The 23,683-nt window shown below is 54.7% G+C and overlaps 1 protein-coding gene across 1 annotated transcript in view; it reads left to right on the forward strand.

Annotated features, from left to right (window-relative positions):
• PUDP (pseudouridine 5'-phosphatase) overlaps positions 1–23,683 on the forward strand; it is an 81,605-nt gene that overhangs the window by 690 nt on the left and 57,232 nt on the right. The gene's annotated exons all lie outside the window — the stretch shown is intronic.

Here is a 23,683-nt window from a genome sequence, read left to right on the forward strand (position 1 = left end):
GGGGGCGGCCGGGGGCGGGGCGGGGGGCGTCGTCCGGGGGCGGCAGCCGGAGCGCGGCCTCCGTTGCCCCGCGGGCGCGCCCGTCGGGGGTCGCCCCGGCCTGCCCCGGGGCGGTCGCGGAGGGCGCGGGGGGTGCTCGCGCCTGTCCGGGCGGCGCCGTGCGGGGCCCCGTGCGCGCGGAGGGCGGCGGCGGGGGCTGCGCGGGGCTCCGCAGGGCACGGCCCGCCCCGCCCCCTCGCAGGTCCGCGCGCAGCCGGAGGAGCCGTGCTCGGGGCGGCGGCTGCCCGCGGTGACCTGCAGCTCTGGGTCGGCCGGGGAGGGGCGTGGCGGGCCCGAGGAGCGTCTGGGCCCCCGCCGGCCCCGCTGCAGGCAGGTCCCCGAGGTCCCGCTGCGCCGGCCGGGCCTCCTGCGGGCTCTCCGACGGCCCCTTGGAGAGCGCGGGGTCAGGGGCCGCTGGTCACCGCGCGGACCACACGGACAGGACGCCGCTCCGTGCATGCAGCAGGGCCGAACCACCGCCTCGGCGTCCCCGCCCTCGACACCAGCAGGTCATAGGGCTCTGACCTCACAGCCTCCGAAGCCCGGCTGCGCCTCCAGAAAGGCCCCCCACTTCATGCAGGCTCCGGACCTGCTCCAGATGTTTACTTGCCCTCAGACCTTGCGGAGCCACCCAGGGAAACAAACCCCGCAGCTCAGAGGGGTTAAGTCACTAGTCCAAGGTCACCCAGCAGAGAAGCATTGAGTCCAGATCGGTCTGATTCTAAATAAACGAGCTGTGCTCATCTTCGTGGTCATGGTCACCCGGTCCCCCTGCCCATCATATCGCTACGTGGTTCCCTGGTAATAAGACGGATTTTTTTTTTTTTTTTTAAGGCACACGAAAAACAGTCACTTTGTTTTATGAACCCATAGACAAAAACCGATAAATTCCTAAGAAAGGAAAAAAAAAAAAAAAAGAAAAATCCCCGTTGAGGTCACTAATTGCAGAGAACTGTTTGTGCAGCTACGACCTCTAAAACGACTCCATTGCAGAAACCTTCTAGGACCCATATTCCTAATAAATAGATGGGAACTTTTCTGCCCACGTGGTCAAACACTTAGATTGTCAAATTTCTTAGCCTCTGATGGAAGGTCCAGAGAACCTGTGGTGGGCGTCTCGTGAACATTCATGCCGCCGAGATGCGTCACCGAAATTAAATTTATTAAAGTTCTAAATGAGCTGCACGCTTGCTTCTGTCTCCAGATGCAAGCGCAGCTGGTCTCTGAAGCCATCAGTGCGGCGTCTGGGACCCTGGCGCCTGCAGGGCCAGCCACGAACCAAGCGCCTCCACTAGCCCCTGGCACTGTTAGCCAGTCCTTTGAACTGGTCCGAGAACCAAGAATGAGTGCCAATTGGGCAGATTTTTCTCCGTGTTTTCTGCCCTTTGCCCCCGCCTCTCTGCTTTAAGTCTTGTTTGAGGTACTGAGACTTGGAAGAACTTTCTCAGGAATTCGTTTAGTCCGTTCTCTTTCGCAAAGCGTCTTGTGTAAAACACTGGTGTCTAAAACCTACTACTGCCTTACCTTGCTGGGTCCATCCAGTGCCCCCTGCTCGAGTTCCTCAGCGCCTGACTTCTTCCCGGGTGTCTGCTGTTTGTGTAACACCCGACCGTGAATTCGTAAGGAGTCCTTTTGCGGAAAGTCTGCTTTCTAGAACGGTCAGTGTGTTTCCCCTCGAAGTTCCCTTTGCCACGGTATCCCCCAGGACTGCTGTTCTCGGGGAAATGAAATGGGAAACCCTTGGTTTCACGGGGAATGATTCTATTCTGGAGAAACTTGTTTAATCAGGGGACAATGAGGAAGTAAATGGAAATTTTTGTAGAAATGTTGACAGTGCTAGGGCACTTCCCAGTACATTTGAAATAGGAAATGTGTTTTTTTATTGACGCAAGGTAACAACCGGCTGTGATCCAGGTAATAATTTTGGTTCTCAGAGGCCATTTAGAAAAAGAAGAAAGGGGACTGAGATTGTTTATGAACCGGGACAAGATTTCGAAAGAAGATGACAGGTTTTCAAACAGTCTCTTGGCTTCTGGATAGGGAAGATTATCTAGTTCGTAAATAACTGGAATTAGGAGCCCACGGGGTGGGCCCTTTCTCTGTAAAAGGCAAGAAGTCTGTTGTGCGGAGCAGTGCTGTCTGGTAGAAATAGGACTGCAGAAAACGTTGCACGGCAGCGCTGAAGAAGCAGAAACGTACAGATGAAACCAACTTAACAGTCTATTTTTTCCCCTCTCTGAACATATCTAGAATATTGTTTCTCGACCCATCAGTGTAAAAATTCCCCAGATCTGTTACCTGTATTTTTGAGACCTAGTCTCTGAAATGTGCATTTTACACGTAGAAGCTCATCTCAGTCAAGCTAGCCACCTTTCACGGGTTCCTTAGCCATGCTGGGCGAATGAATGCCTCTGGCGTTGGACGGTCCCACAGAGGGCTTCAGGGAGCAGCCCATGATGTCTAATCTTGATACCGGGCCCAGGCAGAGGGGGAGGTTAGCATGTTGGAATATGTAATTCAGAATGTTGGAATATGTAAAATGCAGTGCACGTCAAATATATTTTTTGGGGTGTCCCAGACAGGGATTATGTAACATCCATAAAAGTTAGCAAAGAAAAATAAGATCGTGTTTGAATTCTTAAAGATCCGAAAATAGTAAGAGATCTGTGTGGGGCATGAGAAGGAGATTTGCACTGTTGATCATAATTTACCACGTCTCCCTAAATGCACACGGGTTCCAGGATGCAAACGGCTGGCGTGTGGCTACTCCTTTGCATGGCAGAGGAGGTGACCTGTGCTGGACATCTTTGTGCTGCCTTAGCTCCCAGCCTGCCAAGTCACAGTACCCGAAACTGGCGGTGCCTGTTTCTCTGGGCTCCTGGACAGACCACAAGCCCCGGGGTGGGGGTGGGGGTGGGGGGGTGGGAGGGGACAGGGTGTGTGTGTGTGTGGTACAGGGCCTTTGTGGCTGTCACTGAGTCCCGAAAGTCACTGCTTGACTGGACCGTGTCACCATCCTGCCCGGTGTGTGGCCAGAACCCCTGTCCCTCTGGTGGTTCTGTTCACCGTGCCTGGGCTAATGTCTTTCCACCCTGGAGCATCCGTGAGGCTGATGACAAAAAGAGAATCTCCTTCCATGAGGTCAGCCCATGCTCCAGACTGATTTTCACAGGAGCCACAGCGCCTTGTCATCTGACCCCCATGTGACGTGTATGAGACTTTTTAAAGTGAGACCAGGGGCTTTTCGGCGTGTGTGTTGGTTCTTCTCGTGTATCCCGTCCACACACTCCCAGGGTCCTGGCTGCTGCTCAGAAGGTACAGCAGAGAAAGGAGTGTTGAGGGGCATCTGTCTGTGGTTCTCATCCGCCCTGAGGGCTTGCCTAGATCTCAGCAGCTGCAGGGCACTTTGGAAACACTCCTGGTCGTGTGCCCTGTGGTCTTACGCTGGAGTCCAGGGGCTGCCGTTCACATGCTTCCTGCCCTGCCCTCCTGGGAGCCCGCCGCGGGTGCCGGGGTTTTTGTTCAGCTTGCTAGGTGGAAGTTAATTAAGTTCCTTGCAAAGAAGTCTGCTGAAATTTGGAGGCCAGTCAGAGGCCTGGCGGCGGAGCAGAACCCACAGGAAAGCGAGCCTTGAGTCTGACTTTCTCTGTTTGGAGGAAGATGCTGGTGGGCTCACCGCCCCCTCCCCGCCCTCCCCGCCCCCCCAACAAGGACCCTCCCAGAAGAAGAGAGAGACTCTGGGTGTGTTGCAGGACCCTTGTCAGGAATAGGGATTCCAGCCACGTATGCACTGATGCTGGTAAATCCTGTCGCCTTTGGGGACTCTCTCCAGCAGACGTGACCTGTGGCCCTGCGCGCTCCTTCTCACAGTCAGTGCTCACTTGGCGAGTGGGCACCGCAGCTGCTCTGCTTTCGAGAGCCCTTGACACACCCCCACTGCAGACTGGAGCTCAGACAGGAGAGTGCAGTCCAGCTGGCAGGGCAACCGACTGAGCTCCTCGCCAGAGCCCTGTCCCTGCAGGTGTGTGATGCCCCGTGCTTGCTTTCCCTACGTCCTCCCCCCCTCGGCGTGCTCTGTGGGGCACCTCCGAGTCACAGATGCCACCATCATGGGAAGCCGCCTTCTTGGTTTCTCAGGATCCAGCTTTTACTGGCAGTTCAGGAGGGGGCTCCTTGGTCTGTTTGCCCTTGTGATGACGTGCCTTTGACTCTGGTTCTTTCTTTTTGTTGTGGGTTTACCGACTGTGGTTTACATTACACTCTGTCATTGTCCAGGGCTAGGTGCAGATTTCATGCCTTGTAAAAGAGCCAGGGAGGTAGTGCCCCCAAGAAACGTGCACCAAAAGCACTCATTACACAGATGCCCCGATGACGCCGTCACACCTTGGGGTGAGGTATTTGGAACGTGACTCAGACGCAGCCCCTGGCTGGAAAATAGACTGCCGTGCCACCACGGATTACATTTGGAAATGAATTTCCTACTGGCAAGTGTGCGTGTGCACCAGTGACTAATAATTAGAACGTTTCATCTCTGAAAACCTTCACTTAACTGTAGTTAAAATGGGTGGGGGCAGTCTCGGCTGTAATGTGCAGATCTCCATGCAGGGCACGGATGCAGAATTTTCTGGAAAACGTCGTCATTGTGACGCACATCATTTTTGCACCAGAAGGTCTGTCGCCGTTGGGTTTGCCGAGGTGGCCTGCCATTGCAGCACACCTTAGCGTGCCTACACAGTCTTCGGCAGGCGCCTTCCTTGACCATCTGGCTCCCTCCCCCCCCGTCCTTCCCTATGATGTGTACAGCCAACAGCTAAGTGTCCTGAAATCCCCACTCTCTGCACCCTGCATGAGTCAGGGAAGTGGGGTGTCCTTGATGAGAGCTCTTGACCTCTCTGCCTTCCAGACCAGCACTGTCCATCCCGCAGGACTGCCTGCCGTGTGGGAATGTTCTCTCTGTCTGCGCTGCGGACAGGAACCGCACGGGCCCCCTGCGTCTGTCAAATGTGACTGGCGCAACTGAGAAACGGAATTGTCCCGTCTATGTGGTCATGCTTTCCATTTCAGTAGCGTCCTGTGGCTGCAGGTCCCCGTGCTGGACGGCACAGCTCCGGAGCCATGCCTCACTCATCCTTGTCTGTTCAGAAGCGGCGTGCTGGCCAGGTGCTGCGCGGTTTTCAAAACTAGTCTCTTCATCTCAGAGTCCAGATGGGACATAAGCCACAGTGAGTGGAATCTGTGCACAACTTGCCAGCGAACACGGCAATGGCATGATAGGGACAGAGCCGTGCTGTGCACAAGAAGCCCCCAGAGATGTTTGTTGAGTACACAAAGGGGCAGGGAACGAAACGGGGCATTCCCGACCAGCAGAAGAAACGGCCGAGTAAGGACCATGTTTACTGAAGCAGAGACACCGTATCTTTATCAAGCACAGAGTTTGAGTTTAACCAAAAAAAAAAAAAAAAAAAAAAGAGGATTCTCACTAATGATAGTTGGAACGTGCAGACAAGGGTGGCCTCTTGGTGCAGCTGAAAGTGCTCTAGTGATTTCCCAACGGGATCCTCAGGGAGCCTTTGTCCCTTTACCCTGGTTTCAATCAGAAAACGTCTCCCATTCCCAAATCACATTACGTTTGTTTCCCTCTTCAGTGGCAACCTCTGGAAAAGTCGAGGCCGGTGATGTTGTGGAATGTGTACAGTTGTTTGGATTTGGGATTTCGCTGCCTGCTTCCACCTGGTGTCTCCTTACTTGTTTCTCTCTCCCCCTGTGCCTGTAAGCTGTAAATGATGCTTCATGCACAGCTGTTGCCTTCTTGGGGGGACAGTGGGCATGTGGTCCGTCCTGTCCCCAGTCCCAGCCTGCCGACGAGTCTGGTCCTCAGAAGCATTGTGGAACCCACTGTCGTCCTGCACGGTGGCACGTGGGGCATTTTGGGGAGAAGCGTATAGCCTGACCAGGTGTCGGCAGTGGCCCTGGTGCCTGTGTGTCTTGAAGGCCTGAACCATTGAGCACATAGACAGGCTGGGTGTGGCTTTGGGGAAAGTGAAGCCTCGCTGGCACCACTCACCCTGAAGAGAGGGTGTGTGTGGGAACCCAGGGTCTGTTTGTCCATGCCCGTATGTCTGCAGCCTGTGGGGGGCGCACCGCTTTTGCTCCCATCTCATTCTGGTTGCAGGCCGTGGTTTCTCCCAGTGGTTGTGGGGGAGGCCATCCAGGGGCGTTCAGACCTCTGGCATCAGACTCCTTGGAAAGCAGAGATGCGTAGAAAGCAAATACAGTTGTCTAGGTTTGTAGACATTTGGAAAGGTTAACTTCATTTTTTTCTTTCTTTCTTTTTTTTTTTTTTTTTTTAACTTATGTTGGCTGTCAGTGTCCCTAATTTTTGGAGAAGCACACGGAGTTAGGAATGAAGTGCCACGCTGTCTGCAATTTGGAGGGTTTGGTTGTACAGAGGCCTCGGTTGCATAGGTCTTTCCTGGGTACTCCCGGAACGTTTTGGGAACGTTTCCATGTGGCTGAAACTTACCATGACAGAATAGAACGATTAAGCCTTTAGCACGAAGCGCCAAAAAACAAAACCAAATGCAAATGAATTGTTCGTAGTTAGTAGGTTCTGCTTAAAAAGACAAGAACGTGAAAAGACATCATTGAATAACATTGATGTTGGAAGGAAGAGCTCCAGGACACTCAGCTCCCTGGACACTTGAGGCGGGGTGCCCGGATGTCGTGGGACAGCGGGAAATATTAGGAGAAGACGGGGTCCCCTTCCCGTCCAGGCCCTCCGTGTCTTGTTGTCAGGGCAGCGGGAGCTGGCCCCAGGGATTTGCAAAGCAAGCCTGTGACACAGCAGTGTGTCAGGGTGGTAGTGTCACACAGAAGCTGACAAGCACACACGCACAAAAGGAATAAAGGCTGCCTGAAGTTGTTCAGAAAGTAGCCCCCTACCACCGTCTGCATTCCCGCGGTGCTCTGGTTAGACCTGGGGACTGTGTCCCTGTGGCACCTGTCTGCCGACTCCCTGCCCTCTGGGGACCGATTCTCACGCACCTGTCAGCCGACTTCGGCGGCTCTGGACGAGGCTTGTCTCCTCTCCCACGGCCTGTCGGCCGCCACGGTCCCGGGAATCTTGACGTGAGACTGAGCTTGAGTGAAACGATGGGGAGATTGTCAACCTGCAGACTTAGCATGCTCTTCGCTGACGCACACAAGCGTTAGAACCATCCTGAGGGGAAGGCAAGCATTTCTTCCCTTGCGGAAGGAAGGATCGGGAGCCCGGTCCAGGGAGAGGCATTGGCGTGAAGAGGACCAGAAAGAGGAAGCCGTGCCAGCCGCTTCCTGCGAACCTAGCGCAGCATAGCACAGTGCTGACGAGGCCACGTTAGGAGTACACCCTCAACATTGGGACCCCACTCTCTGCCCAGCCCCAGCAGAACAATCAAGGGGCTGGAAACACCGACGCGTCCGGTGTCCTGGTGCCCCGACACGATGGTGGGACGTTCTTCAGGCACAGAAGCACCACCCTCCCCTCAGCAGGGTGTTATTCCCCTCGGTCCAATCCACACTAGTGGGATGAAGAAGCTGGGCGTAGTGCAGTCCCACGAGTCTGTCTCTTCTGCGGAACCGTAGTGACCGTGCGCTGAGGGCCTTGGGTGGCGTATCAGTGCGGTCTTGGCGTCTTTCACGTCCACCTTTTGCACATAAACAGATGCTGCTTCAGCCTGGGGGTCTGGCCAGAGTGCATTCCCCCATGTCCACGTCTTGCCAAGCTTCTTGGAAAGGCGGCCGCCGTCCTGCTCCCGCTCCCTCACTGCCGCAGCCCCTGAGAGCTGGCTCCCACACCACGGCTCGCGGAAGCTCTGCCCAGAAAAGGAGCACGCTGGTGTGTTGCCACATCCACTCTTCTCTTACACTTCCAGAACTTTCTGCCTCCCCTGCCCCTTCCCCACTCCGTCCTTGGGATTCTCTCGTTGCTTCACGCACGCTCCTCACTTCCCCTCCTCAGGCCGTCCGTCCTCTTCCTCTTCCGTTCCGTGACCGGCGTGGACCCCGTCTGTGTCTTGCACATCACTTGTGAACCGGCTTCAGCAACCGCTCTGGCTTTTAAGACTCTCCGAGCCTCTGGTCTGGCTTCCCCTCTCTTGCATTGATCCGTGCTTCCCGGTCAGCACCGCGTAACCCTGCCTGGACACACGGTGATGTCCCGTGGAGCCTGGAATTCCCTGCCCGGTGTGCTCTTCTCCGGCCTTGCCGTGGGCCCCACGCAGAGGCCGGGGGTTCCTGGCCCATCCTCTCTTCTGCGCCTTCTGCCCCACCCCCAGAGCTCTGCAGTCTCTAGGCTCTCTGTGGCTTCCTCACCAAGCCTGTGCCCGTCGAGAGCCTTTCCCGTGTGCCCCGCGCTCCCAGGAGCACTCTTGGGCATATCTCACTTAGCTCTGCGCGGTGGACGCAGGCCCGTGCTACAGAGGAGGGAGCGGAGGCCTCGGGAGCTCGGGCAGCGACAGCGACGCGGGCGGCCTCGTGCCTCCTCTCACAGGCGCGCAGGGAGGCAACACTTCACCAAACTGGGTCTTCTCGAGGGCCGGTCTGTGCCCCCACTCCCACCCCACCCAAACAGCAGTGGCGGGGGCTGGGTTCCTGCTGCTCCCAAGGGTGACCCTGCAGGATCCCGGCACCCAGGAGCATTCGGATGAAGACTGTAGCCCTCACGCCATTTTCCCCTAGAACCTTCTTCTATCTCTTTGTCTAAGGAATGTGCCCCTAAACAGGTCCCTTTTTTCTGCATCGGTGCAGAGAAAAACCTGTCCCCGTGGTATGCATGGAGCCCCATGCTGTGGGCTGCCTTTTTGGGCTGCCTGGGCGTGTGCTCCTCGCACAAACACGGAAGTCATGCTGGCTCTGCCGGGTGCAGCCCTGCGAGCTGGTCCCTTCCTGAAGGCTCCAGCCCTCTCTCAGCAGCCATCTTGTTAAACCAGTCGTGCTCACCTTGCCTGATCCCGCAGTCTGATAAAGGCCTTTGAAGTCGCCCACTGGGTGGTTCGAAGGAGACAGGGACCCAGCCATCCGAGGCCCGGCAGAGGGTTTCAGGCGGCTCAAGACAGATGGTGATTTCTGCCCTGGAGGGTTGCTTTGGGGGAGAGTTTTAGCTTCAGAACCAGTTCAAGGAGAGCGTGATAGGACAGATCCACAAGGACTCCCAGGGAGACTGAGGTGGTCAGGGCGTTCATTCAGTTTGTGGGTCCACAGGCTTTGCTCACTGGCCCCCCAAATGCTGGGTTCTGAGAGCCGGAATGGGTCCTCCCACACACTTCCGGGGACACAGTCAGGACCGCCATGGCTCCGCAGACTTTCTCCATCCTGCTGCGCTGTCATTTGTCTGCTGAGCTGACCCAGTTCCCTGCGGAGGGAAGAGGAAGTGGGCCGGCAGCCCAGGGTGCCTCCCAGACTACATGCATCCCGCACCAAGCTATCGAGCTGAGCTGAAGGAGTCAGGAAGAGGAAGAAGGAAGTCGGGGAGTCTCCCAGGCCCGGGGCACAAGGTGCTGTGTGGCCAGGGGGGTTTGATGAGGTGCGTGACCAAGGCTTTTGCTCAGGGAGACGGACTCAGAGGCTTGAGCCGTCGTCAGGCGCGTGACACCAACACCGTGGTAGTTTCTGGGGCCTGCTGTCACAGGGTACTACAGGCTGCTGGCTTTCGTGACTCTCTCCCAGCCCTGGGGGTCACAAGCCTGAAATCTAGGTGTGGCCAGGGCCATGCTCCGTCCCAGGGTTCCGGGGGAGGGTCGTTCCTGCCTCTTCCAGATTCTGGAGGCTCCGGGCACTCCTGGGTTCGTGGCCACCTCCCTCCCACCTGTGCCCCGGTCTTTACGTGGCTTCTCCTCTGCGTCTGTGCCTCCTCTTGTGTCGCTTACAAGGACCCCATCCTTGGATTTGGGACCCACCTGGCAAATATTAGGATGACGTCACCTTGAGACTCTTGACCTGATCACATCTGCAAAGGTCCTTTGTCCAAATGGGGTCCTGTGCACAGGCTACAGGAGGGCAGGGCACAGACCCCGCCGTCTGAGACACAGCACACACTCCGCTCCAAGGACGCAGAGGGCCAGCCTGGAAGGAACGGGAAAGGCGCGATTCCAAGGCTCTTTAGGTCCTGCTGGGTTTTACGGGAGCCCAGAGAGATGGAGGTGGACAGCATTCCCTTCCGCCTTGGCTGGATCGCAGTGGCTTCTCCTGAAGTACACACCGGGGAAAGCCGTAATACACACCACCAGTGAACGGGTCTGCTGTGGGCACGTGCGCGCCCTGGGTTTCAGTCGCTTGGAAGTCTGGCAGCTTTGACATGGACGTTATGAAGGGAAGCTGCTGTGGTTTCCCATATGACAAAGAGAAGACCCTTGGGGCTGACACCCTGCTGAGAACACCAAAACACGTGGCCCCCGCCGAGGCCCGTCTGTGTATGGTGGCAGTTCCTGGACGGTAGTGCGAGTTGACATCTGCTTGCAGTGCAGACACCCCCAGACCTGCATCGTGGGTCTGGGAAGGAGAGATCTGGAAATTCAGCTGTATGGACTCCCCCCCCCCCCCCCCCGACCCCATCTTGTTCTGCTGTGTGTCTTGATTGGCTTTCTTCAGTGTTGCATGGACATTGAGGAAAAGACACGGATTTGGGAGTCAGGAGGAAAGGGTGTGACTGGACACAGAGGGGTCTTCTCAGGCTTCCTGTCCGACCTGTGATTCCTCCTGAACCCCTGAGCCAGAGCCCGCCATTTTGGGTCCAGCCTCTGTGGACATGGCAATGTGCACACCCTTCCGTGCCCTCTGCAAGGGTCTGCATCCTTCACAAAGGCGGGACGTCGTACACGCAGGTCAGGTCGCCCCCTGTTTTCAGGTAAAATACGTAAGTGATACTTCCCAGAGAGGCCGGCTTTGCTGGCGAAGGCGCTTGCGAGTGGTTTGTGTCTCTCTGAGGACACTTGGGGCTGGTGGAATGCTTACCATGCTCGGAAGGCACAGATGGGCTCAGCCTGACTCCGGAGGCTGGCAGGCAGATCCGGGAGCAGGACTCTGGCTGCTAGACCATGTTCCACGGAGGTTTGGATCGAGGTCAGTTCTGCAGACCCTTTGGGCCCGAGCACGTAGCACAGCGCCCAGACGTGGCGAGTTTATCGGTGGAGGAGGCCCGGGCATTACGTACCTGTTGGTGCGCCCAGCTGCTTTGTATGCAGATATGTGGGGTGTGCGGACGAGCTGCTCTGGTGCGTGCGGCCACGTGCTTCTCCCCACATTCTCAGCACAGCGTGGCCCTTATGAGCGTAGAAACGAGCGCAGGACCCGGGATATCTCCGGGTGTGTGCCCTGTGATCTTCCCGGGCTGTAAAGTGTTGTTAATGAGATGTTGGATGGGACGTAATTGCATCCCGGCACCTGTCTCGTGTGTCCTAGCCTTCTCTAATTACGGGCAAACCACGGGTTGCCGCAACCACCGAAGGCCGAGGGACTGTCTGTCCTGCCTTCCCACGTAAGAACCCTGTTCACCGTGTCGTGCACCTGGGGAAGCTCCTAACCCACCTGCGTCGAAGCGCAATTAAACTTAATACCCGGTTGCCAGTGACAGAACAGACATGAAGGGGGCGTGAGCCTGGGATGTGTTATGTAACTCACAGAATCTCGATGCTTTCCGCATAGTCACCGTGGGGCTCGCGCTTTCGTCCGAGAGCTGTCTGGGTTTCGTCCACGTGTCACATGTGTGCACCAACACTGGCCTGTAAATGGGGGCCTTCCAGAAGTTGACTGTGTGGTACTTGGCCGATGGGACCCCATGTCCCCGGATAGAAATGTTCTAAGTGCGAACTGCGTGCCCAGATTCACACGGAGAAAACTCTGCTGGTATACGGGGGCTGTCGTATTTCCAAAGCTCCCCACCCATCTCTGGCTGAATATGGGAAGGTCCCTTCCGGTATCAGCTTGTAGGGCCAGGAGCACGGGTCTGCCTTGGGCCAGCGACTCTCTGCCCGCAGTCCCGTCGGATGCCCGTCCTTTCTCAGTCTCTGCTCTTCTGTAGCCGCAGACACACGCCGTCCCAGGTCCCTAACTTGCCGAGGGACAGAGGGCCTCTATATGGCTATTAACATTAGGGCTTCAAAATATACCTGTTGCTTCAGCATTTAGTATCTGCTCGTGCTGTGTACAAATGTAGTGGACTCGAGCCGTCTCTGCAAAGAGGCCGTCACAGCGCCCAGTTCTGTTTACAATTTCTTCTATCAGCGTAAACACCTTTATGCTCGTTAAACCGTACTTAGAAAGCCAGTAGCTTTTATTTCCTTGTTCAGGACTTCTCTTGTCGGAATTAACAGGCGGAACCTCTTGGAAGACCCAGTGATCACTTTGGCCTGATAAACGAAGTTTGTAAAAACGATGAGTGTGAAGTTGACTGTTCTGTCGCATTCCGATAATGGCACCTTAAACTGTGAGTGAGGCTCAGTAAGCCGAGTGTGCATTTTGACGTTTATTTACAGCACGGTTGCCCCCACAGGCCAGAGGATGTGGAAGACGTGAGTCATAAAGCATTAAATAGCACGCAGGAGTTTATTTGGTGGTCTTCCTTCTTCCAGCTGTCACTGAGTACTGGGGGCGTTGAATAACCTCCCCGTCCACTGGGGAAGACTGGTCCTCTACCACGTACTTTCCATTCCCACCCAGAGGATCAGGTTTTGCATTCTTTTTAGCGCTTATGTAAATAAATGTCTTTCTGCCTAAATGCAATAGTCTTTGAACTCGGGGACACTTCTGCATTCTCATTCTACTTCCCAAGTTTAAGCGGGTCATAAGGAGGGCTGTGAAATGACCTCTGAGGGAGCACTGGTATCTTTCACGGACTTTGAGTTAGAGGAACAGCTTACGCGGCCTACGGTGACGGGCATCAGAAAAAAAGCAGCAGCCAGGCTTTACTCTCTGTCCAAGGAGCCTGAATGGCTTCACAGACAGGTGGCCACTTTCCAGCTGGAGATCAGGGTGCAAAGCTTGTCCCCTTTGGTCACAAACGCTTGGACGTCAGTACTTTTTACCGGCCGTGCACTCTGCATAGAAGGAGGGACCCACACATCACTGCTCTTTGGATCTTGGCGGAAATCCCGAGCAGAGTTCAGTAGAATCTGAGATCTATAAAGCGGTTTCTAATGTGTGAGGTGTCTTCTTTTAAAAAGGATCTTGGTTCTTCATTCTTGATTATTCTGGTAGTCCCGTCCCCTGAAAAACAAGATCTACGAGGGTCATTTTAAGTGGTCGGTTGCCTTTGCTTTTGGCAGAAGGAAATACCAAAGACATGAAGATCTATAACGCTGTGCTATGGACGGAATTGGGGGATGGAATCCCAAAATGCATATGTTGAAACCCTCCCCCCAGGACCTCTGAGTGGGGCTGTGTTTGGGAGCGGGGTTTTAAAGAGGTGATGAAGGTAAAATGAGGTTACTGGGATGGGCCCTGGCCGCATAGCACTGCTGTCCTTGTAAGAAGAGGAGAGGAGGGCACAGACAGGCACAGAGGGACGGATCCGTGAGGACGCAGGGAGAACGTGGCGTCTCCTCGGCTTCAAGAGGAGCCCATGTCGGCCCAGCCTGTGTCTCCGACTCCCATTCTCCAGGACCGGGAGGGAGGCACGTGCGCTGTTGAAGCCGCCCAGTCTGTGTTCCTTTGTGGTGACAGGCCTAGCAGTGCACCCAGGAGCGTAGACTGGGTGATACCGTGAGAGGATCCAGCAGTCTGGACTGCCCTTTTGGAGACTTGGTGGACAGACTGTGCCAGGGCTGAGGACGGCGCACGCTCAGGGCTGCCCGGCATGGCCCGCACCCACGGAAGTACCGTGGACATTCGTCCTATCTTCCTTTCCCATCTTTCCAGAATGGAGTTTTCTGATTCCCCCACCCCCACCCACACGTGAGAAGAAGGGACAGGAAGGATGCCGGAGCAGCCAAAGGAGTGTGCCTGTGGCGGGCGGCCCTTTGTGTCTTCAGAGGAGGAGCTGTTCAGCCCTGATTTCATCTCAGCACAATCACTTGATACCCCAGTGCTGTAGCTCGCCCTCCGTGAAGACTGTTTCTGGCATCGTCTCTGTAGGAATGCTCCCTCTGGTGTCCTCGTCCAGCACGCCTCTGAAGGGGAGTCCGTCCTACAATAGTCACGGCAGAAACCGGAGTAGCAGGAGATGCCACCGAGAGCTAGGTGATGGAAGCGGTTCCTGGGGTTGGGGGAAGAATGTCCTCCCACTTTGCAGGTTGTGGAGGGCAGCTGCTGCTTGTCATTTATTCAAAACCCCTAAGAACATATACATTCCCTACGGATTCACCATGAAGCCGTAAGCCTGGGGCATTGGGAAGCTCATTCTTCGCAGAGTTGATCCGTCTCGAGTATGAGAAACGCACGCCCATCTGGAACACCACCCTCATACTTTTGTCTCCTAAAATTCAAGAACTTGAATTATTGACACCCACTAAATGGAATGTCAAGGTGCGTCAGTGGGAGATGGGAAAAAGGAACCCGGTGATGAATAAGGTTTATAAATGTGTGATGATGATGTAGAGTAAGACAGACAGAGGCCACGGTGCTCTTAACAGCTAGTGGACAGCCTCGGGGAAGCCGAAGCAGGGACTGCTGTGAACTGTCTTAGCTGCCATTGACCTTTGGTTGGGAAAGCCCGTGTGAATGAAATTTAAGAATTGTTGGCAGGCCGTGTTTTTTATGTGCTCAAGAGTCATTGCAGTCATTTGATATGCTCAGGGTGCCTGGGGGCCTCAGTCAGCTGAGCACCTCCGACTCCTGATTTCGGCGCAGGTCAGGAGCTCAGGTTGGTGAGGTCGAGCCCATGTCAGGCTCTGCGCTCAGCTGGCCCTTGGAATCTGCTTGAAATAGCTCTCCCTCTCCTTCTGCCCCTCTGCCTGCTCATGTGCTCTCTTTCTTTCTCAAATAAATAAATCTTAAAAAAAACAAAAAAGGCCACTGTACAGAAGTCCAGTTAGAAAAAAACACAAAAATAGATGGCCAAGAAAGTTTCCTACAGTGTTGGTTTCCTGTTGCAGGAGTCACCCCTTATCACGAACCAAGTGGTTTAACACAGTGTAAACGTACTGGGATGGTCTCAGAGGTTGGACATCCCCAGTCGGTCTCCCTGGGCTGACATCAAGTTCTCCACAGGGCCACATTCCTTTCTGGAGGTCTGGGGAGCGATCGGTTCCCTTGCCTTGTCCATTCACTCGCAGGCTGACCTTTCCTTGGCTCGCAGCCCCTTCCTGTTCTGCACATCATCCGCACGCTGTGTCTCTGACCGTTCTTCATTAGCGTCGGCGTTTGTGGCCAGTCACTTCCCTCCACGTGCTGCTTTCCTCTCACCCCATAGGTTTGCGGTGTCGTGTGTTCCTTTCCGCTCATCCCGCAGCATTTCTGACATTCCTGACCTTTAAGTACACAGATGGGTTGTTTACTTTCCACATATTTATGAATTCCCCCATTTTTTCCCATTATTGACTTCTAATTTCCTCCCATTGTTCATTAGGGAACTACGTGGTGTGAATTCAAGCCTTTGCAGGTTTATGGGGCCTTGGCCTCGCGTACCGCCTTCTCCTCCCCCTACGGCACAGAGCGTTTTCCTGGAGAAGGTGTGTGTGACGTTAGTGTCGCAAGGAGCTGTTCCATGGACGTCTGCCAAGTGCAGCTGGTGGGTGGTGTTTAAATAGTTACTGTATCAAGTCTGCTTGCTACATTTAATCCTGCCAAGTGCAGCTGGTTGGTGGTGTTTAAGTAGTTACTGTATCAAGTCTGCTCTCCTGGCTGCTTGGCTACATTTTATCGAGTCCTGTCCCCTATCAGAAGCCTGAGATGCAAATCTCCAACTACATTGTTGAATGATCAGTTTCTCCAGCTTTTGGGTCAGTTTCTGTTTTGTGTCATTGGGGCTGTGTTGCTGAGCTCATGCATGTTTGTAATTGCTGGGTCTTCGGAATGCAGAATGACATCTCTGTAGAAGGTTTCTGTTGCATTTCTTTGTGTTGTTTCTAGCAAAGATACGTGTCTTGGGTCTGTCTTCTGTCAGCTCCTCTTCTGGTTGCTGTTTACATTGGATATCTTCTCCATCCTACAAACCTGCACCTTTCTATTGAAACTGTATCTTACAGACACCCTGTAAGTTGGCTCTTGTTGTTTTTCTTTCTTAAAGTCCGTTCTGGCAGTCTTTGCCTTTTATTAGGGATTTTAGCCATTTACGTAAAACGCCGTTCTTCATAAAATACGATTTTGGTATGGAATGTTGTTTTCCCTGTGCCTTATTTCGTTGTTTTTCCTTTATTTTCCATGACTGCCTTCTTGCATGCTAACGAGACATCTTCTAGTGAACCATTTCAATTCTCGTGCCGTTTCTTTTATTATGTGTGTGTTTGGTTGTTGTGTAGTTCTTTTTCCTCCCTTTACTTATTTCCTTCATGGTTGCTCTGGAGATTACCGCTAGTGGCTTAACATGCGATCATCTGGTTTGCATTAATGCCAACACAATTTAAAAAGTATACAAAAGCCTTGCCGTGATACGGCTTCGGTGCACACCATCCTTTGTGCTGTTCACATCCTTAGCGTTACATCTCTCTACAGTGTGTGCTCCTAGAGATGGATAATTGTTGCTGAATGCAGTTGTCTTTTACATCACATAAGAAACAATGATTGACAAACAAGAACACTTTTTTTGTTGTTTTTGGTCCCCCTGTGGGCAAAATCACCCCCCTCCCTCCCCGTTCACCAACCATTGCTCTAAGGTATAAAAACACTGTTCCAGCATCCGTACGAAACATAATTTACAAAGCCCGCCAGAGGGATTTTTGAGCTGGCCATTGGATAATGAACTGAGAAACAAACACTCACATATAAAAAGTATGGCACGTTTCAGTCTTTCCACACCGTGGATGACGATACTTTCCGAAACAAAAAGTAGATACGGATCGTTCTTGGGCTCCGTGGCACCCTCCGGTGAGAAGCTCTCCTGGTGTGCTCCGCTGTCTTCCGATCCCACAAACGATGCTGATGGGGATGTGTGGGTGTGGTTGTAACAAGGCTCTAGCAGCGCAGTCAGTCCGATCTGGGGAGAAGCCTCGCAGGAGAAAGTGGCTGAGTGTCAGGGGGCATTACACACCGTGCAGAGCCTGTGTCTTCTCTGACACGTCCTCCGTCTGCGTTCGTTTGCCAGGTGGGATCTGAGTGCCATTGTGCCATGTGGGCAGCTTTTCCAAGTCATCTGGGGGAGACCAGAGGGACAGCCCCGGGTCCCTCTCCCTGACTCCCTGTGGTGGTGCTCAGGGATGGCCACTGGCTCCTAGTAGGAGCTGCAGCCCGTCAGTCCCCTGGTGGACCCCCCGTGTGGAAGCAGAGGCATATCCCACAGGACAGCGGCAGCCTCCTTCCAGGGAACAGGACAGCAAGCTGTCTCAGTGTTTGTCCCGTCTGAGAGTCTGCCTTGAAAACTCCATGTGAGAAAGGCAGGAGATGGGGCGGCCCTCAGTGTCTGGCCCTACAGGGAAAGTCACGTGAAAACCCTTTGTTTCCACGTGCGGTCGGCTAAAAGTACGCTTTTCAAACCAGAGGGAATGGTTTGCCCGTACAGAGCTTGTGTCGATGGTACTCCCATGCTTCTGGGCTCTTTCCCTCATCGTGGGTATCAGCTGGTTGTAAACACACTTTATACAACTTAAACGGTTTGCTCTCCTTTGGACTTAGCCTGAAGATGGTGTAGCTCCCTTGTGTGTTTGACTCCTCGCCCAGGCTCTTTACCCCGGGGTGCCGTCCCCTGCCTGTGGAGGGGACCCGTGACACGGCACACCAGAGAGGACGGCCTCCCTGTGGGACAGGCCCCACGGTTCCGGTGTGGCCTGCAGCCCCCACAGGCCCTAGCCCCTGCCACACATCCATCTCCCCCGTGGGGAGCCTCGCCCTCCCATGCACAGAGCACGGGGTCGCCCCCACGAGCCACGGGGCCTCACTCTTCTCTGCGGTCATCCTGGTCAGCCCACCGTCCTCGTAATTAAATGCAAAAGAGAAGCACAACCGGCCTTTGGCCGGGATGGTGTGGGAGTGGATGGACGAGTCTGCGAGCTCCGGGGGTATGTGCTCCCGTCCGGTGGTCTGTGCCTCGCGCCGGGGGAGGTGTGGGACTCAGGACCAGAGTTCGGGACACATGGGACGTGGCCTTCTAAAGACGCGACCCGGCGAGGGTCCCCTCTAAGGACACTCCTCTCCACGCACTTCACTTGTGCTTTCGTCATTCTGCGCCGACTTTAATTTTTACGTGCCTCCTCTCGGAGCCCGTCAGGGAAGGCGCCCTGGCTTTATTTCCAGCCTCACTTCACGGTAACGACTGTGCGTGGAGCCTGTGCTCTGTTCCACACAGTTTCTACCAAGGTGTTTCGTCTTCCGACAACGTTAGGGGACAGGGAGCCTGCTCCCTCCCGCAGCGTTCGGAAAACTGGGTTCTCCGTGGGTTTTCCCTCGGGCAAGGTGACGCTGCTGGGAAGTGGCAAAGCCGGCATGTGAATTCGTGTCTCTGGGCCCCGTGGTCCCTCCTCCCCCTCCTTGGGCCGACTTCCCGCATCTTCCGTGGTGCGTGCCCCGGCCCGAGGTGCGTGACCCCGCAACATCCCTGCTGAGAAAGACTGCGGACGGCGCGGTCGGTGATGACGTGGGCCCCTGCCCCATAGCGCTGCCCTCTCCGCCCGCGCGTCGCGGCAGGATGCGCTCACGCCCCTGGGCAAGCGTGCCCTCGTCTCCAGATGCCAGAGCGGTGTTGACAGAGCCTGCGCGGGGGCAGCCGCCGTCCGGAAGCAGCGTCGCCCGTCTCCGCCTCGACGGGCGTCCGGCACCTGACACTCCCAACGCCCACCTCACGGTTGCCCAACACAGACAGACGTGTTCCTGGTGGCTTGTGACGGACACTTGGTCTTCTGTTTCCCAAGCCACGACGAGGGAGGACGGAACCGCTCCTCCTCTGAGCTTCTCAGTCACCGCTGCGGGCGTTTCTCCCTCCGGCCGCAGGGGCTGAGGGTCCCCGCCAGCCTCCGATGTGCGCGATGAAGAACAGGCTCCCTGTAGGGGGAGCAGAGATCGGTGTCCCTGTAGGACTCTGCAAGCTCATGGAACCCTCCACGCTCCCGTCTGGGGAGCGCTGCTCTGGGCTTAAGAGCAGTCTCGGGGGAGAACTCTGCTGTGGGTGACTGCTCACTCGCTACCACACTCTGGCCACACGGTCCCTTCGTTCCTTAGCTGAGTCACGCCGGAGTCAGGGGGCACCGCAGCAAAGTGTCACTGCTCCCAACTTCCAGATTAGTCTTTCCAACAGTAGAAAATGAAACAGGGCCAGCGTGAGAGCTGGAGCCTGGGTTTGCCCATGGGGCACGTGTGGGGTTAAGGAGACAAACCTTACCAGCCCTTGGGGGAGAATCCGGGTGCCGGCACACATCGGCTGCTGTGGGAGAGGAGGTGTGTGGAGCACGGGACGCGCGAGGGAGGAAGGCGGATAGGCACGTGACCCTTTCTGGGCCTCCCGCACGGTCCGTGTGCCGTGTCAGCATCAGGGTGCCCGTCTGAGAGCTGGCTGCGGCGTGCTCCTAGGGCATACCACAGGCGACGGTCACAGATTCCACTGCCACTCAGCGTAGGCCAAGTGCCACCAGTCACCGCCCCTCCCGTACTGATGATTCTGTGTCGTGTCACGGCCGGGAACTCTGATGACACGTAGCCCCGTGGTTCTCAGACTTGCGCCGGTGTCAGATGCTTTCGGAGGGCTTGTTAGGGCCCCCAGGGCCCCGGGCTCTCTGACTCGGTAGGTGCGGGTACATACGAGAGTCTGCCTTTCCCCTTGAGCTCCCAAGGAAAGCAGATGCTGCTGGGCCGCCCGGAGAAGCCTATTGGGACGCCCCTGCCCGGAGCTGAGGGGGCCGCGTGTTGAAGGGACGGCGGGTGGGGGGGACCTGGCAGTGCACTTCCGGGCCAGACAGCCCACACGCCCGGGCAACGTCGCTGAAACTCAGTCTCCGTGTCTCGTTTTTATATATTGGATCCGTCCGTTCATGCGTTTCCTTTTCTTGATTCTCCAGTGGCCTCAGCATGTGGGGATCCGTAACGTATCATTAAACATCGGAACGCAGTCTGCCCCTGGTGACGTGAGTCTGAGCTGAGTTTGGGAGGTTTTTAACCGGAAAAGCGCTGCGTTATCACCACCCAATCCCACAGTGATTTCCCTGAAGTTACCCCTATTTTAGAAGATGCTTGTCTCTCACAGGGCAGTTTTGCTGAGCTCGGGCAATGCTTCCCTGTCTGCTCTTGGCCTCTCTGCCTGCAGCCTTCCCTTCTCCCCACCGTTGGCTGCTTCCACAGCCAGCCGATGCCAACAGCGTGCCTTCCCCACCGCATGACGGCCTCTCTAGGGGCAGGAGGGGGAGCAGAGCGGCGCGCTAGGTGCTCAGGAAGCAGAAGGCACTGGAGGAGCGAGGCCCGCATGCCCGGAATGGATCATCTTACTTGTCTGTTTCTTACCCATTCTTAAGAAGGAGATGGGGTCCTTCATCCAGTGGGTTCCGTGAGACGTGCGCTGTGTGATCATGGGAGTCGGTGGAAAGCTGCTTGCCTGCGTCCTGTGGCTCGCTGGGGACTCCTGACCTGACAGGGGTCCTGGGACACCTGGGATTTCCCTAGGGAAAGCTCATCGTACTCCCGAAATCCCGGCAACACTGCTAAGTCTTTTGTCCTTGGGAACAAATATCATGGTTTCTAAAAGACAACTGTCTTTCTTGGTGGACGGAGGACCGTGTTCATGGAAGCTGTTGTTTGTCCCCGTGATCTCATCCTGACTGTCGTGGGCTGACCCCCGGGACAGTATTTGACAACAGCAGGACCACACTGTGATCCATATACCCATTTTGACATTGTACTGAAAACGGCGATGATATCCAATTGGTAAATTTGGAAAATCTATAGTAGGCAAAGTACAAACAATATTCCTTGATTTTCTTGACTCTTTGGACTATTACGCTTATTTTCATCTGTATAGACTAAGTCACAAATGTAGTTAGAATTTGTAGTCTTAAGTATAACTCAGCAGAATTTCGCTCCCAATGTCTTTTGTACTCGAGGGAGATCTTAATTCATCCGTCCTGTCCTGTGACGGCCATACCCTGGTGACTGCTCTGAAACCCACGGGAACAGCAGGGTTTGACGTGTTGGGTGGTTTTTGCTTTCGGTTGTCTGCAGTCCTGGAGGGCTCAGTTTCCTGTAAAACTGCCCATGTTTGGAGAACCTACCCATACGGTTGGATGCAGTCGGTGAATGTCTTCTTGCACAGAAATGACCTATCACCAAGGAAGGTCAAGTCCCAGGAAACTGGAATCGCGCGAGCCTTCCAGGGAAGGTTAACGTGCACAGTGGGATCATTTTAGCGTGATTCCACTTGTACACTTAAGGCGAGAACGTTCCCACAACTCCTCCAGCTCCATGGCCCTCCGCGGCCCTCTGTCTCTTCAGCCCATGCCAAGGTAGCTGCTGGTCGGCTTCTCCCACTGTAGATGAGTTGGCACTTCTGAGACCTAACGTCTATGCTTGCCCGTAACTGACTGACACTCGTGCGTGTTACCGCGTGTTCCAATAGGTCGTTTCCTCCTTTTTACTGCTGATGCTTGTTTGGCCGGTGTTCGAGAGGCCGCCGGGCCATGTACCCCAGTGGTTCTTCTGCTGGGTTGTGTATTAGCTTCTTACCGGACCTGTCACAAATGATCACAGATGGCTTCATGGCTCGTGGCTGAACACAGCAGATTTATGACCGCACCGTTCTGGAGGCCAGAGGGACATCAGTCTTGTTGGGTTAGAATGAAGGTGCCGGCAGGGCTGAGTTCCTTCTGGACGGTCTGGAGAAGACTCTGTTTTCTTGCCTTTCCGGCTCCGAGAGGCCGCCCGCATGCCTTGCCTTGTGGTCCTCCGTCGCTGCCAGCTCCTGCTTCTGTGCCCGGCCCTCCTGTGACTCTGACCCACATGCCTTCGTCTGTATAGACCCTTGATGAGGACGCTGTACCTGCTGCATAATTGAGGACCACCCCCCATCTCCACACACTTAACCTGATCACGTGCAACTTCCCTTTTGCCTTGTACGGTAGAACAGTCCAAGGTTCTGGGGATTGGGTTGTAGACGTTGGGGGGTGCTGTTTTTCTGTCAATGGCAGCTTGTTTTTGTTTCGTCTTTGAGTTGTAATGTTAGGTTCTTAATATATTCTAGATGCAAGTGCTATGCGTGAAAGTGTGTGTGTGTGTGTGTGTGTGTGTGTGTGTGTGTGTGTTGTAAGGATTTTTATTCTACCTATGACTTGCCTTTTGTTTTCTTACAGGTGTCTTATAATTTTGGTGAAAGGCCCTTTTTATGTGTGTTTTCCTACGACTCCTGCTTTTTGTGGTCTGTGTATGAAAACGTCATATAACCCAAGATTCCCAAGATGCCGTGTTTTCTTCTACACATTTTTTAAAAAGATTTTATTTATTTATTTGACAGACAGAGATCTCAAGTAAGCACAGAGGCAGAGAGAGAGAGAGAAGGAAGCAGGCTCCCTGCTGAGCAGAGAGCCCGATGCGGGGCTCGATCCCAGGACCCTGCGATCATGACCTGAGCCAAAGGCAGAGGCTTAACTCACTGAGCCACCCAGCCTCCCCTTTTCTACAAGTTTTGGAGTTTGGGATTGATATTTACATCTGTGATCCCAACAACCATTGCACAGTTATGTTTCTGGACATGTATGTGTGATGCAGCCACATTTTTGGAACCAGCTCATGTTTTAGATGACTGGCAAGGGCGTCTAGGTGGCTCAGTGGGTTAAGGGTCCAACTCTTGCTTTCGGCTCAGCTCGTGGTCTCGGGTCGTGAAATTGAGCGCCACGTCGGGGTACGTGTCCAGCAGGAAGCCCACGCCTCTCCCTTTGCCTCTCCATCTGTTCGCACTCTCTCTAAAATAAATTAATCTTTTTTCTTTTCTAATGAGTTTTAGAAGTTGAGTACAGATTACCAGAAAAAAATAAAAAGTCCTTAGACCCATACCGATACCTACTGAGTGGAGTCATTGATAATGCCAAGGAGGCATGCCACATGCCAACCACGGGTTTTACTTTACAGAGGTTGACTCGTGTTATTATTATTACTGCTCCTTCTTTACAGTCATCGCCTTTATTAGTACTCCTTTACAGTTCAAAACTGATAGAACCATGGGAGTGGAAACATCAAATACTTACATACTTCTCTGTGAGCCTGCTGGAGCACGCAAGCTTCCCGTCTGCAGCAGATACTACCGTGGTTCATAATTCCCCGCTTGTCCATTGTGCGTTTCCGCGGTTACATCCCCGCACACGAGGAAGCAGCACCTTTTACGCGCAGGCTCCCTTGAAAGGTGACGCAGCTGGCACAAAGTCCACGCGTGTGTCTCTCTCGTCCGTGTGTAGGAAGCTCATCACGGAGAGTCGGTGGCCGTGGGAGAGAGGCCCCGAGTGCCCCAGCAGGTACGCACGTGCTGTGTTGGCCGGGGAACCCATGACGGTTCTTCCCGAGTGCCCCAGCAGGTACGCACGTGCTGTGTTGGCCGGGGAACCCATGACGGTCC

Source organism: Mustela nigripes, chromosome X (genome assembly GCF_022355385.1).
Source record: "Mustela nigripes isolate SB6536 chromosome X, MUSNIG.SB6536, whole genome shotgun sequence".
Classification (NCBI taxonomy): domain Eukaryota; kingdom Metazoa; phylum Chordata; class Mammalia; order Carnivora; family Mustelidae; genus Mustela; species Mustela nigripes.